Raw genomic sequence first — 15,487 nt, 5'->3', positions numbered from 1 at the left:
TAATGTCAATCGGTGTTTATTTAAATGTTAATAAAGATAGACATTCACAAAAAAAAAGGGCTCCTTTAGGAGCCACAAACTCATAAAAGTCAATGACCAACAGATGAACGTAACTTCTCCTTTACATAAACTAAGACTGGGGGCTAATTGTCCAAAGACTGGGGGCTAATTGTCCAAAGACTGGGGGCTAATTGTCCAAAGACTGGGGGCTAATTGTCCAAAGACTGGGGGCTAATCGTCTGGGGCTAATTGTCCAGGGGGCGAGTTGTCTGACATTCGCTTTAAGAGGAGGCACACGCCTTGCTTGCAATGTGCAGCCTCCACACAAACGCACTGGCAACTGTAAGATCTGCAGTTTCTTTAAAGATCAAAATAGACCTGGTGGGAAGAAGATTAAACCTGGAATAAAACCAAGAGAGGACTCGGCTAGACCCAAGGGACAAGTGGAAATGTTGAAGGAATGTCTGGCACTTTAAAATTCCAACCTGATCCAGCCACACTCTCATTTTCTGAGGAGGTAATGAATCTACAAAGCTTTAGAGGATCAGAACCTCTTATCCAGAACAGTTTGTTGAAAACAAGCACGAGTATATGTGCCCAATTTGAAAAGAGGTACTTGATCAACCAGTCCAGACAAAATGCTGAACTCCACACATATTTTGTGCTAGTTGTTGGTCACTTTCTTTTAAAATGTGTAGATCCCTTTGCCCGGTGTGCTGAACTGTCACTGTAAATCCTAACAAGTTCATTGAGCCAGCCCCTTTTGTTCTTCGCACTATACTTTCAGAGTTAGATTTTCAATGTCCTACTTGTAAACACACAGTACAACTTCACCAACTACCTCAACATCAAGAATATTGCATTCAAAGCCCTACAACAGCACCCACACACATCTTAACCCCTTCCCAAAGATCAGTTTCAGTAAAACCATCCCCCCCCCCCTTGTCCAAGTGAAACCCATACCTGAAGCACAGGAAAAGGGACCAGAACAGGTAAATGTACTATCAATACAAGCAGAACTTACAACCACCACTAGCACAACAACAACCTGTGGGGAAAAACTGTCAGTTTATCAACTACTAACCAGCCCAAAGGAAGTTTATTCATCCCTAAAGGAGGAAGTTGGATTGTTCATCATTCAACAGTTCCTTTCACAGTCTCAGGATGGGACAACTATTCTCCTCAAAATAGGTGGCCACGTAATAAAATATTTTTTTAAGTTGAAAATAAAGACATTCGTTTCAAAACAAAAGATAAGATAATCCATTTTCAGCCCTTAGAAGAGTTTATTTTATTGCTTTGAAGAGGGACATAAAGGACACCTAACTAAATAGTTTCTATTTCAGGTTTGTGTTCCTGGACTTCACATTAGCTTGGGTGTGTTTAAGAAAGTGTTTGATGAACTAGAAAACCAGTGCTTTGCACTGGACAAAAAAATTCAAATGATGCTGGCAGGAGACAGTGAAGAGAATGACGAAAAGATCCAGGCATTCAGAGCTGCCCAACTACATACTAGACAGGCACAAAAATTTCATAAAAAAGCCAATTCTTTACAGGAGTTGCTGAACTTACAAAGTCTGCATGCTAATGTTCATATCATGCCTGTCTACTTTACACTACTACAGGAGGAGATAGACAAACTCCTTGGAAATGCAAAGGAGGAGGTAGCAATAATATATTTGTGTTTTCCAGTATAACAGCTGTACAATCCTCCAATTCCATCGTACACGTTTCAAACCCATCTTAATTTTTCAGTTGAAGAAGGTATGATTTTGTTTTACAGATCGTTTATTTATAACATTACACTAGCTAAAATGAATTCAACAAACTATCAACAGCAAGATTTAAAAAGTATTATCTCAACATTATAGGAAAAGCTTTTGGATGAACAAATGGAATTGGCTGCCTTTGAGAAAGTCAATGGACCATTATCAGTTCATTTGGATGGGGTTCTCAAGAAAATGAATGTCAAGAGACAAGCTTACCATGGAAAATCATTAATTGGTAACCATGTACACACTTTCTGCTAGGTAACACAAATCCTACCCTTAGAGAAGGAAATTGTTGACTCACAAAATTCTATTAAACTGTTGCAGGTTTCTTTTTTGGTAGGAAGAAAATATCATTTAACTATGCAGTACTGTGGTGACAAAAAACAGAGGAGCTGTCCTTCCTTCCTTTCTCAAGCAAGAGAAATTAGTGTTAAATTTAAACAAGTTTTCAAGTTATTTGCTGCTTGCCACTTAGTCTATGAAAGTGCTGACTATCTCAATAATGGCAAGATTGATAAGCTAGGTAAGTGAAAGAAAGAACCTCACTTTTATGAAAAACATGAATTCAATAATAAGATCATGTCTTAAGTCTGTTCCACCTGTTCTTGTTGCAGAGGAAGACATCACAAATTTTCTTCTGTTCATTAGGGAAAAACTCCCAGACATGATGATCACACCAAGGCTCCATATGCTAGAAGTACATGTTTGACCTTTTCTTCAACAATGGATTCCATGGTGAACAAAAGTTTGAAAGAATACACTCCTTCAACACCCAGTCCCAGCATGTGACCATGTGAAGAAAAAGGACATGAGATTACGTCAAATCCTTGTTAACCACCACATTGCCATGAGTTCCGAAAGCTCCCAAACCTAAAGAGAGAAATTTAAAACGAAAAGCGAACAAGTAAATCTCCTGCCTTTTCACTTGCAATGTATTGGTTCATTGACTAAGAACGACTTACTATGTATGTAAATCTAGTGTAATTTAGTTCCTCAAGTACTAATTTAGATAAATAAAGGTGTTACCGCACTCTTTGGAACCAAAACTAAAGCTCTCCAGTCATTTACAGACTGTTTTGCTTAAAATTCAATACCTCCGAAATTCAAAATGGAGTCGCATAACGGCCGATCTTGACATATTAATAGCGCCTCGAAAGGAGTCTAAAACAATCCAGATTAAAACACTTACCTCTATCAGTTGTTCAGTAAGGTTTGAAGTCTTCTCTTGTGATTCTTGCTTTGCTGTAAAAAATTCGGGCCTTTTGCAAATTGAAATCAAAGTTTTCAGTTGATTTCAAAGGGTGTGCTTGTTGAACTCCACCATAGCAACCTGTTTTCATTGAATATAGGCAAAATTTGGCCGATTTTACTTAAATTTTCGACACACATTAATTAACCCTGTAACTCCCAAGATCTCATTTGTAATTCTCCTTACTGTTTACCATACAGTTCTTGTGATGTTAGTTTGGAGAATTTGATATTGGATAAATTTATGATCCCCTAACTGATATTTTTCTTTACTCTCATCACTTGTTTGCCTGATATTCTATTGATATTGTAAGGAGAAATTCTGTCTTGGTCACACATAGGAGTAAAAGGGTTAAACAAGCTGGTGGTTAAAAATAATTAAGCTACCACATTCCTTTCTGAATCATGATGATATTATTTCTGCCTTGAATATTCAATGTTGCTTTCTGTGAATGCAATAAAGTCTGCAAATTAAAATATATGTCTATCAAAAAATACCATCTATGAAAAAACCCATTATGGGCATCTATTTGAAGCATTGTTGCAATGAATAATACATATGAATGTCAACCTTAGGAAATTGTAAAACTTAAGCTTTCTGATGGTGTTTTGCTTCAAATCAATATTTCACTTCAAACATACCATTTGAAAACTTTGTTGGGCTAATTCACATAAAGTTATGAGCATGATACTTACCAGCAGATACAGTCCTTTGGCATCTTTTAGCACCAATCTGGAAATGAAGAGACAAGAATCAACATCAGTTCATATAATAACATTCATAACATTTTGTATCAATGAAATGTTTAACCCTTTCACTCCCATAAGTGATCAAGGCAGAATTTCTCATTACAGTATCAATAGAATATCAAGCAGACTTATGACAAGAATAAAGGAATTACGGTCAACTCGCCGACGGACCAACTCGCCGACGGTCCAACTCACCGATGGTCCAACTTGCCGACGTATAAAATCAAGTAGAGACGTCAGCGAGTTGGTCCTCAATCCAATACAACTTATTAGAAGTTAAACATACAGAAAAGTTAAAGGATATTTGTTATCATTGATATTTTGTTATCACTTGGTTCAGTATTGTAACTTCAAAGAAACCTTTTCTATTTACAGTTATAGAACTTGTGCAGTGTTGTTAATAAACTTGTTCAAAACAAGGATTCTTTTTTCATAAAATAGATGTGGACAAGCAAAATGGAAAAAAAGGAAAAGGTTGTAAGAGATGGAATAATAAAATGAAGTGAGTAGTAACCTAACAACAACAACTGACATTACAATAAGCTGAGCTAAAATTTGTTTTAAATGTCATTTTCCACAGTATTCAGAAATCTTAATTTATCATGCCCATGCAAAAGAAAATAAATTTTAGAAATAATATGGGTTCTGAGAAATATTACTTAATCTGTAGCAAATAGAGATTATTCCATGGAAAGTGTGCACAAATGAGTGTTACTGCTTCAAAGCAAAATAAATGCGTGAGCCCAGTAAACTAGTGAGTTTTTTGATCAACACAAAAAGAGGTTAAAAGTTGTTCAAGCATTTTCCATGGTATGATGATTGTAAGCTTAGGACTGTGAAAATAAATTGGTTGTTCAATTAGAGTCAAAAATGATAGTAATTAACAGCATAAATCCTTTAATCCTTTAATTTTTTTTCTGATAGCCACTTGGCTCCTAAATTCTTCAAAGTGGTAGCCAATTAAAAAAAAGTTGGTCGCCATTTTCAAAGACAAACAAAACCATTTTTTACATTGTCATCATTCTAGAAATTAAGTTAGGGAAAAGATCTTTAATATGCCCCCAGTGCTGAGGATATAACCCATTGCCAAACCAAGCGTTTACGCAGAATTGTGGGAGTTTTTGAGCAAATAATTGATAACTAATTCAGTCGTTTCTTCTAAATCTTTCACCTGGAACTAGCTTGGAAAAATTTCAATAGAATTGAAAACCATCAACTATCACACACGTTTAGTGATGTCTATGGACATTCCACCACATAGGCTGATTTATACATCGGTGACACTGACTCGTAGGGCAACGTGTGTATTACATTGTACTGTCCAACAGCACCCCTCAAAACGGCTATCTCAGAGTTTCTACTGACAATAACCTTGTTCTTTTTTAATTATTGGAAGCCCTGGATGGCGAAAACATGGAACGGTTACAAAAAGTAAGGTCCAAGAATTAAGAAACAAATTAGCATCAAAAGCATATAAATTAAATAACAATTTTTGTACTCGTCGTTGACAGTCTTTATCAGAACGCGGCAGTAATAAAAGAAACGAGGAGCGATTGGCTACCTGACAAAAGCAACTATGGAATACTTTTCATACGCCTCCTCGCGGCAGAAAGCTGCGAATTACTTGGTACTTACCTCTCCTGAATGAGTGGAAGTCGGTCATGAAGACTTTTAAGAAAAACTCCGCCCTACGAGAGGCTGGCACAAGATATCCAGTGTAAGATAGAACTTTCACAGCTAATAAGAGGGGAAATACAACGCGTTTACGTTTCACATGTAATGAAAATTTAATTGAAGTTACGAATTAGCGGTTGCTTATGCATTCTGGGAAAGCTAAATGCAAGCTCTCATTGGAGCAATCTAGAGGTGTGACGGAGGTGTGTCCATAACCATGGTTACTGAAATGAACTTTTTCAACCTTCGCGGCGGAATACTGCGGGAGGGAAAATGTAACTCGTGTATTGGCTTCGACTGCATCTGATGGATTAACATTTAACGCGGATAAATTGCAGCAACAACAATACATTGATAAACATTTCTATCCCTGGAACGTAATTTATTGCTTCACTACCGTAAGTTAATAAAATATTGACAATTATTTACTTTAGACCTGCTCCTCTTCTAAGTTTCTTAAAGTACAGGAATATCGACATGTGTTGTTTCAGGAAATATTGAATTCACTCTCTAGCAGCCGAGCTGTGAATGGTGTATACAAGTATCCTAATACACAGTGCAAGAATGAAAACCAAGGGCAAGGAGTTACTTAAGATTATCGATATATGCGACAGTTGTGCACACGAAATTTTTTTTAGTTACAGTAAATATCAATATCTGCCGGAACAACACAGTTGAAACTTTAATGAGGCTAGACAAAAAATATAAAGTGGTATATCAATCAAAAGCTATACAGTTAATAGGTAATAAGAGAGTGTTAACAAAAGAAGTACAATGGTTTTAAAACCCTTTATATCTAGTGATAGTCAAAAACTTACTAACATAAAATGCGGTTGCTGGCCCATATGTAATCAGCCGGACTACACTGTTATAACAATAATTAACAGACTGCAAATGCAGGACTTGCTTTATTTGCTGCCTGATATGAAAAAATAAAACACAATCAGGGATAAAAATTGGTACCATATTCCCCTACCACATGCAGCGGCTCAAACTCTGGGGGTTAACAATGTAAATTACTGTCTAAAATTGTGATCAATACATTTTGAAAGATTGAGTATTGAGTACTGAGTTAAATACAGTACAACCATTGATGCTTGTGAAAAACCTTTACAACAATCATGCAAGAATCAGGGCTTCAATACTTCAATTAGTAACTGACTGTAAACAGTATTTTGCTAACCTCTATTTTTACAAAATTGTTGTCTTGAAGTAACACGTAGTAACATACCACTAGATAATTTAACAACATTGGTTTACTAACGCCCTAGTAACAGATAATGATATTACCATTTCTAAATTGGAGGGGGGGGGGGTTTAATTGTAAGGAAGCTTGAAAGTATCTACAGACTGTTTTTCTCCACAAATTTCATCATGGATATTGCAGTATACACATGCATTAAGTTATTATTAAAGCTGACTTTCTTTACTCATGTAAAGTAACAGATGATTAAAAACTAAATGGAATCAATTTTGTTAAATTTAAGAAATTTTCAAAGTTTCAGTGCAAAATAAAGATTTCATTATAATCCATCATTATCTTAAATTGCTTCAAACATGATGTAAGATGAAATTTGGGAGTTGTATGTCAGGCAAACTTTTGAAACATAATTTTCCCTTCAAACAGATATCACCAGGATTTGGAAACACAAAATAATAATAGGCATGCCTATCTATAATCATAAACAATTGACTATCCTTTACAAAAACATTTACTACTACACTTAAACAGTTACAGTTATAGAGTGTCTTACTCTTATTTTTCCCTAACATACAATTTAATGCAAGCATGTTCCTGGCAATATTACCAACACCATGTTTAATTTTCAGTAAATCCTAGTCTTTGGCTGGAAAAGTACACTTCACAGACAGAATTAGATTCTATGATATGACAAAATTTTTGCAAACTGATGATTTAAACCAGATTGAAAAGCCATAAAATTGCAACATCCAATCCATCCAAGACTGCTTCATAGCAATAGATAAACACCAACCCTTAACTCACTCATGAAGTCTCATCTCAGTATGAATCTTGTCAACTTAACTCTTACCTGACATGAATCCCAGGTTTTAGAATCAAATAAAAGAAGGATTTTCTCAAACCTCATCAAATATTAGAAAGTGGAAAATGACAGTTGATTTATTGTGTCCCCTTTGGATCTGATTTTCTTGATGTTTAATAGCCATATCTTGTAAAAACATAAAAATCCAAAGCAAATCTTAAAAATATATGACATCTGAAGAATTATAAAAGCTACATGTACAGTGAAGAAAATGTCACTGTTCACACTGCACACAAGCATTTTCAAAAATAGCTGACTGCCAGTCCCAAACTGGCTTAAAGTTCTTATCTCAACACCAGGAAAGAAGCACAGGAAGGCATAACTTGGTTTAATCTTAGTGTTTTCCCCTTGATTGATGTGATCTTTTTCCTTCCATGTGATAAAGTTCAGTGTCTTAACACTTTAAACTTAATGATTCTAAACATTAACTTAGCTTTAATTTTTTTGTGGTTATTAGTGTTACTGTTGCTTTTATCAATTTGTGACTGAAGTAAGAAACTGAATGAGAAAATGCAGTAGTAAACAGCCATCTAATAATTTTTGCATGTCACTGCAACATCCATGATGATGAAATTTTTATTAACATTAATTTTAGAGTAGGTAATTGAACTCCACAATCACAAGAGAAATACTTCAGACAAAACTTGATACACACATTAGTTTTTGAGTTCATACTCTGGACTTTGAAGGGAACTATGGATTACAGTAACAGTTGTTATAATACAACTCAGGTAGCATATTGTACAGTTATACATCTATATATATATATATACAATATCAAAATGAAATATCTAAACACCTCAAAGTCATTTACATGCTACAAGCTTTAGATCTCTGTCACCAAGATAAATTATTACTGACATTAATTAACCCTTTAACTCCCAAGATCTCATTTGTAATTCTCCTTACTGTTTGCCATACAGTTCTTGTGATGTTAGTTTGGAGAATTTGATATTGGATAAATTTATGATCCCCTAACTGATATTTTTCTTTACTCTCATCACTTGTTTGCCTGATATTCTATTGATATTGTAAGGAGAAATTCTGTCTTGGTCACTCATGGGAGTAAAAGGGTTAAACAAGCTGGTGGTTAAAAATAACTAAGCTAACACATTCCTTTCTGAATCATGATGATATTATTTGAATATTCAATGTTGCTTTCTGTGAATGCAACAAAGACTGCAAATTGAAACATGCCAATCAAAAAATACCATCAATGAAAAAACCCACTATAGGCATCTATTTGAAGCATTGTTGCAATGAATAATACATATGGATGTAAACCTTAGAAATTGTAAAACTTAAGCTGTCTGATGGTGTTTTGCATCAAATCAATATTTTACCTTAAACATACCATTTTAAAACTTTGTTGGGCTAATTCACACAAAGTCATGAGCATGATACTCACCAGCAGATACATAATCCTTTTGCATATTTTAGGGCTAATCTGAAAATGCAGAGACAAAAATCAACATCAGTTCAAATAACATTCATATAACATTTTGTACATTTTTGCACTCTGTAGTCGGGTATTTAATTTTGCCAACACAAAACAAACAGAGCATTTGTTACATATACAACATACATGTACAATACATTCTACTTCTATTCCCTGAAGCTGTGTTAAGCAGACATGTCAAGCAGTGTGTCCATTAAACAAGTACCTCCATAAATGTACTTCCAGATCATTTAAATGTATATGAAATGTTGGCTGTGTGTTACTGCACATCAAAACTGTTGTGAGCACTGGAATTTTTTTAAAATAATATGTGTCAGTGACATCTACATATGTATATTAAGTCTAAACAAGGAAATTGTTGCATTAAAGACATCATGAATATAAAAAGTTATAAATAAAATGTATGGATTAGTATATGGTCATCTATAGTTCGCTTTTTCTGACTTTGCTCTTTGTACCATGACCTGACTGGCCTTAGCTTGAAGAAATATTCAAGTCTAAAGTATTGTCCAGTGTAGCACACTAGAATTCATGCTCATTCAGGATGATAGAACTAACCATAACTAAATCAAAAATTACAATCAAACTTAACTGGAAATATTGTGATCTTTCTTTATAAATCTTGTTGTTTGACATATAAATGACACAGATGATAAGTCATGAAATCAAGATCTGTGTGATTTGTGAGTGATACACTTTGTCATATATCAAAAGATGGATCAGTCCATGATCTAGAGAGGGTGGTAAAGGGATTATTTATTGATTCCTGTTATTTCAATAACATTAATTTGAAAGCTTTTGAGAAATAAAAATTAATAATTTTCATGCTGCTTGTTCATATAGTACCTTGTGATGAGGACATATTAACTTTAGGCAATGAGTATCAATATTTTTACACTAATTTTGTTCCTCACTCCTGAGACACAGAGACAAATAAGGTTGAATTTTTTATTCACTTTTTCTGCCTGTAAAAGACCTTTCAACAAAACAAAACATTGTGATGATTGAAATATTCCTATCCTAGTTCCTATTCTATCCTAGATTAGTTCTTCTGCTTCAACAGGAACATCTTCCTCTACCTCATGAAAAACTGGTTCTTGTGGAGGTCCTGCAAGGAGTTGTGCCTTTTCAACCTGTGCCCTCACAAAAGCTGGACAATCAGTGAAGGAAGGAAATTATCTTAAGAAAAAGTTATCGGTTTGGTTAATAGAAGTTGATATAATGATTTGAAATTGTAATTATAGGGGCAGGTGTCACTCTGATAACCTACACATCCCTTCATGTAATAAGGTATATTTTCATTTAAATGAATTGGTTAAGTTAATGGTAGTTGATGGCACTTGTCACTTTTTGCTCAGAATCTGTCACTCAGACAGCCCACATGTACCCGCATGTAATTTCATTTTAATTGCAAGCAATAAATATGTTTGTGTATTACAGCAACTTCATTAAAACATTGCTGTGGCCAAAGCAGGCGATGGAGCCAGAGGCACTACTAGAACCAGAAATGAAAAGCAAAGGACATTGAAACTTTCACCTATGTCACTTAGCAAACATGTTAATATTTCATCCCAAGATGGTGGAATTTTTATCCCATGTCTCATAGTTGTGGACTTTCCTACAAAGAGCAAAACTTCCTGATAGAACACAAAAGCAGTTAGACCTGTTTCATATCGGTAGATTGATTTGCATATTACAGCCCCTGAACATGCAACATGCAACATGCAAATGCTGTGATAGAGTGAAATCAACTACAAGACTGTATGACTTAAGCTAGAGAGTTAGTTTGTATACTCAAATGTTGACATCTCAAATCTACAAAGTGTGTGAACTGACTTCTACACATAGAAATGTTTATAACATTTGTTGCGTTCCCAGTACGGCAGACACGGGGTGCAGCATAATTGGGTCCACCGGGTCAACCACAGTGAAGTACAGGACGGACAGCAGCAGACTCTTACACACGTTTATTGGACTAAATCATGTAATCAGGCTAGGCGACTTGTTACAACACTTGCGGTGAAGACTAAAAGGAATGCACAATCTGTCTAAGCTAAGGAAACGAGCTAAAGTACAAATCTGACGACAGAAAACACAACTAGTGATCATGACTTACGTCTGATCTTGGCTCCGGGGATGAACTCCAAGTTGTAAAAAAAAACTCTGAAAGACTCCAGCGTCCTATAAAACTCCTCTTTACTTCTGGGACAACTCCTTAAAACTAAAATGTTCGCGTGAAAAAAGGCCTAATATACTTCTATGATGTAAAGGAAACTAAACTGAAATAACTCTTTGTGTGGCTAGCCAAAGGATGTTTTATAATCATGCAATCAAAACGAAACAAGGCTACATTTTAAGAAAACAAAAGGTCATATAATGTTCAAAAGCATTCTTTGTACAGCGACGTGACAACATTTGCGAACTGACTTCTACACATTTGGGAACTGACTAGAGACGCTTGCAAAACAACCGTCAGCGAAATGACCAACATTCGCATGGAAATGTACATCTTCACTAAAGCCTTTCACCCCTATGCAACATCATCCCTGAATCAAACTTTATGATGAGGAGAATAAAGGAAATGATCACCAACTTACGAAGTTCTTGATTGTTAAACAAACAAAAGAACAGTAGGGAGAATATGTCTAGTGATGTTTGGGTGTAAAGGATGAAATTTTAAGTGCAGGCTGGCATTCACAGAGACATATTCAGCTATGTAAAAATCAAAACAATGAATGAAGAGATTCATAAAATTCACATTTACATGACCTTGTCATTTTAAGTCTACTCACCTGAATCATGTTCCCATTGCTCACTCTGGAGAGAGAACACATTGCTACTCTCATATTCAGGCATATCACTTTGATCTTTGTGCGATAAATGTAAACATAACATTGCATTACTTTCAGGAAATTTAGGGAGCAACAGTCTAGTGTAAACGTACAGATTTTACTAACATAATAAAAGCAGATGTAGATGGAAATGAGATGTCACTGTTGAACAACGATATTTGAGAAACAAAGGCCTAACTTCAGCGTGACAGACTGGTGACGAAACTCCAACACCGAAGCGAGGCTCCGAGGAATACGGCGCGAATAATGAAAACAAACACACCACCGCAAACACTGCAAGGAAAGCCATCTGCGTTTGATAAATCGGGAATTCTCGAAATTAGCAGTTCGCACCGCCAAAATGATCGGAAAAAGGGTAATTCTAATCTAAATTAAAATATCATTATTTTTATTACTATCATTATTATAATTACCATTGTTATCATTATTATTATCAGATATTTTTTTGGGGGTCCATTATAGTTTATTTTTGCGTGTACCGTGGTCAAGTATTGTGCTATTTCTCTTTGTCGTAGTGGGAGTAAGAAAAGACCGGATCTCAGTTATTTTTGCTTTCCTACAAGGCCCAATGAGCGTAAGTAGTGAGAAGTTTTCTATAAGCGAGCAGATAAAAATTCAAGACACTCGGCGATCCAAGAATCTGTTCATTACATTTTAAGGAAAGTGACATCGAGATTTCAATTTCTGAAGTGTACGTTCTGACTGCTATCCGACTATCTTTGACGCAAAGAAATCTACGAACACTGTTAGTTCGCGTTCGAAGCGTGTTGCCGATAGGAAGAGACAGTGTGATGAGAAACCGCAAGCCAAGAAAGTTTGTCCCAGAAAGCTCGATGTTGAGGACTCCATAGAGACTTGCGTGGACTTTAGTGCTGATGCGACTTCAGTAAACCTTGATCACTCGCACTTTTGCAGCCAGGAACAGGCAACACCGAAAAGTAACACGAATGGTTCTGATACTACGCTTCCGAAAGGTAAATGTTCTACGCCATGAGGAACTGGTCCAGAACATGTCCATCTTTGAACAGTTTATAACCCGTAAGGCTTTTAAGAGATTTTAAGGTTCTTTCAGAGTACTCGTCAGTCTTTCCCAGAAGATAGTTGCATATATCTGGAGAGGTGAACTCTGGAAATATTGTGAGGTTCCTACTACAGTTCGATTTCAATATGGATGCTGGGTCTGGTAAGACACCCTCGTCTGTGGCAAGTAATTCGGCCATGATAAGATTTTCATTTTCACTTTCCTCTTCAGACACTTTCGCGAGCTTCACTGAATGAGAATTAAACGCTTGCTCAACCAAGTCGGCCTTTCTTTTACACTTTCCTTCCCAGGATGTTTGTAGCGGCCGACAAAAGCGAAGCACATTTTCAATGACAATTAGACGCATATTTGCGTTCACTAGGGCTTTCTGTTGGAAAGAAACTTTGTTTTTTTCTTTGTGCCTACATGGGCCTAAGTTCTTGTGCAATTATTGATTTATCTTGTAATTGTTTTCTGTCTTGCTATGCCAGAGATGAAGGTTTCTCACAGATGTATACAGAGAGCTGAAAACAGCTTTTGTCATGTAGTGTAAAGACCTTTTTCTGGGGTGGGGTGGGGGGAGTTAGTGCCATACATTAATGGCTATTTCTTCAATAAATGTAACTCGACATTATTTCCATTTTTTTCCTTTTTTGAGTTTTGACTTGTAGTGGGCTGAGCCATCTGCCAAATAGGCTGTCTTCTTATGTTTTTGTCTTGGTTAACAAAAGATTGCAAGCCGAGAAAGCTTTTAATTATAAACAACCCCAAGTGTTAGGGGTGATGGCTATTAACCCATGCAAGAACACCAATTGCTTATTTTACTAAATACAAAAAGAAAACAAAAAGTCACTACCAAGGCTTATTAGCAGATGAACTATTAATTTTATGGGGTTGTTAGAGTGGTTCTCATGAACCTGTGAAGTATACTCCAGCATATTTTGTACTATTACCTGTTGAAGTCCTAAATGTAATAACTGTCCTAAATGTAATAAAGTCCTAAATGTAATAACATTTGGTCCTAAATGTAATAAAGCCCTAAATGTAATAACGTTCGGTCCTAAATGTAATAAGCCTCCTATGCAATCGTTTAACTGCGCTAACATTGAGATGTTAAAGTGACAGCTGTTGCACCAAAGAATCCTCTGACCAATGTTTATGGAATATTGCAGGCTCACTGATATTAATCAGCGGCTTTTTATTTGTTAAAGACGTAGGTTGAGAAGCATTGGCTACAAAACCTTATTCTAATACTGATGTGCTTTTGGCATCAAATTGACGGACGCAGAAGCAACGAGAACGTTGACTAATAGCTCTCTCTATATCATTGGCTCAGACTCTTAAGTGTAACAGATTTTGACGAAATACTTCTGTCCTCAGTGCTGAAGTTAAGACTTGAAGAACCAAATTGCAAGGAAAAAGAAGTCCACCGACTTATACGTTAGACAAATTCTGGGCTCAGAAGGGCATTCTTTGTACTGTCTTCCCTTGCCAGATTTGTACGAGTTTGCATAAAATATATTCATATGCGTTATTGACCGAACGTGAGGTCAAAATGGTTATATATTGGCCGAGTTCTTTTCTTTTTTTGCGTTTTTATGGACTGAGACGAAGTCACGGTCCATAAAAAGGTAGAAAAAGAACAAGGCTAATATCCAGTAATCTTGACCATACAAGAGAGTTTATATTCTCTTGGCTTAAACATTAAAGGATTCATTGTATAGCAAAAGATTTCGCTTTGATAAGAATCAAGAATAGCCTGTTTATTTCGAGAGCCGATAGTGAAAGCCAACTGTGTTTGCAGCACAATAAACCCAAGAGGGTCATTTATTTTTTCTATGTATATATGAAAACATTGTCCAAAAGTTACGAACTTTGTAAGTTTTCTTGCGTGGGATCAATACGGGGGATCCCGAACGGGCGAGAGTGGGCCCATCATGCCCGCTCAGGTAGCCAACCAGAACACAGGATTCACTTCATCTTGCCCGCGTGCGCTGCTAGCTATATGATAATGTGACTTGCAGAGCAAGATATCGACTGACCAATGATATGTTATCCCATTTCACGATCACAGGTCTCGACATGTTGCCTTTTTCCACGCAAGAGTCAAATTGAACCATTGAGCTACGCCATTCAACACATGATGGTCAGTTGGGGGTCTAATGAACCATTCATTTTTTTCCTTTAGCCCCTTATGACGGGTTCATCAGTTCCCGAACCGAAGTATTAGGAAAACATACATTTTAAAGTTGATCTCAAGTTTATATTTCATTTTTTGTCTTCAACTCTTCTCCCCGCCGTGAGGGGAGAAAATGAATAGATAAATAGATGAATGAAAAAAGAAAGCTCAACAGTTTCCACTTATAGTCATATGGTACATGAACTGATTACTGAGGTGGAGTAAAGCCATAGAGGGCTGGAAATGCAACACACCAGGTTCAAAATTGAATAAATCAGGATATTCATTCTTAAAAATGAACTCAAATGCTTCATTAGAATCAATTGACACTGAATAACATTGATGTGAAAAATTTCAATAACGCTACTGATAATAATAATAATAACAGAAATCATTCAAACTGCTCTAAAATGGTGCATCACTTCTGAAGACTTTAACACGAACGATAACAACAACAATAGCATGCTAG

At 36.0% G+C, this 15,487-nt stretch overlaps 1 long non-coding RNA gene across 2 annotated transcripts; it reads right to left on the bottom strand.

Moving 5' to 3' along the window:
* Window positions 1–1,266: 1,266 nt before the first annotated feature.
* LOC149043936 (uncharacterized) lies at window positions 1,267–6,416 on the bottom strand. 2 transcript variants are annotated; one of them, XR_016187543.1, is made up of 5 exons: window positions 6,267–6,416; window positions 5,406–5,507; window positions 3,717–3,753; window positions 2,962–3,102; window positions 1,267–2,642 (listed from the first exon to the last, which is right to left on the bottom strand). It is a non-coding gene; the product is annotated as an uncharacterized LOC149043936 (long non-coding RNA). The 2 variants fall into 2 exon arrangements; XR_016187542.1 differs by lacking the exon at window positions 6,267–6,416 and having other exon boundaries at window positions 5,406–5,576.
* Window positions 6,417–15,487: the final 9,071 nt, after the last annotated feature.

This window comes from Pocillopora damicornis, chromosome 6 (genome assembly GCF_964200805.1).
Source record: "Pocillopora damicornis chromosome 6, jaPocDami1.2, whole genome shotgun sequence".
In the NCBI taxonomy this organism is placed as follows: domain Eukaryota; kingdom Metazoa; phylum Cnidaria; class Anthozoa; order Scleractinia; family Pocilloporidae; genus Pocillopora; species Pocillopora damicornis.
The sequence above is the reverse complement of the archived record's forward strand: the minus strand, read 5'-3'. Positions and strand labels throughout refer to the sequence as shown.